The 1,213-nt window shown below is 46.2% G+C and overlaps 1 protein-coding gene across 1 annotated transcript in view; it reads left to right on the top strand.

Moving 5' to 3' along the window:
- Window positions 1-1,213, top strand: part of NHS (Nance-Horan syndrome (congenital cataracts and dental anomalies)) — a 78,163-nt gene that overhangs the window by 16,190 nt on the left and 60,760 nt on the right. The window lies entirely within an intron of this gene.

Raw genomic sequence — 1,213 nt, forward strand, 5'->3', positions numbered from 1 at the left:
GAAGATCCCCTGGAGAAGGAAATGGCACCTCACTCCAGTATTCTTGCCTGGGAAATCCCATGGACAGAGGAGCTTGGCAGGCTACAGTCCATGGGGTAGCAAAGAGTCGGACACGACTGAGCAACTAAACAACAATATGGGGGAAAGAATACTGTCTTATGAGTAGCCAAATATTCTATATTATCAGTGTCCAAAGAATTAGAATGTGATAAAATGTAATTATAACAAATACTGTCAAATCCCAGCAGTCTTGCTCTGATGGGCAAGGTGTGTTTACATCTTCTAGAGCTTACAGGTCAAGGAGTGGTCACGAGCAGGGCCCTGGGGCCAAGTGTGTGCCAGTGACAGCTCAGCAATGACTTAGCCTCCCTGATCCATGTAGGTGTCTGCACAAGAGGGACACTATCAGTGCCTGCTTCGTGCAATAGTCAAGATAATGCACCTACAAGCTTTTGCAAAGCATCTCTGATGCATGCCCATTGCCCAACAAGCACTGGGCATTACAATTATTATTGTAGATGTGCTGAGTGATGGCAGTTTTAAACAACAGAAGGCAATTTAGGACACCTGCTGCACAAATTTGTACCCTGTCATATTGGGTGGGGGTCATGAGACTTGAGGCCCTGGGTGTGAGTGTGGGCTGGGTTTTGGCAGGTAGTGCAGACTTTGTTGTGGCCAGTTTGTTGGGCAGGGTATGTTGGGTAGGCTCACTGAGATACCCAGAAAGCTAAACTGTGCTCCTGGTGTCCCTGTGATTCTTATTATACAGTTAGGATCACTTCACCCCACACATGGAAATTTCTTGTTTTTTTTTTCCCCAAAGTAGCTTTATTCCTAAATCAGACAGTTGTCATCACTGGGATCCCTTTGCTTCCTCTAGGAACCCAGAATTTGAAAACCATCTGGGTGTTGTGGGTGACAGGGCTTAGATGGGTGTAATGGTGTGCCAGCCACAGTCTCTTTAAAAAAAAATGTAAGTAAGTAAGCATTAGTTGCTCAGTCCTGCCTGACTCTTTGACCCCATGGACTGCAGCCCACCAGGCTCCTCTGTCCTTGGGATTTTCCAGGCAAGGATACTGGAGTGGGTTGCTATTTCCTTCTCCAGGGGATCTTCTCAACCCAGGGATTGAACCTGGGTCTCCTGCACTGCAGACAGATTCTTTACCAACTGAGCTACAAGGGAAGCCCAAAAAATGTAATAAAGAAATAAATA

This window comes from Bison bison, unplaced genomic scaffold (genome assembly GCF_000754665.1).
Source record: "Bison bison bison isolate TAMUID 2011002044 unplaced genomic scaffold, Bison_UMD1.0 scf7180017864369, whole genome shotgun sequence".
Lineage (NCBI taxonomy): Eukaryota > Metazoa > Chordata > Mammalia > Artiodactyla > Bovidae > Bison > Bison bison.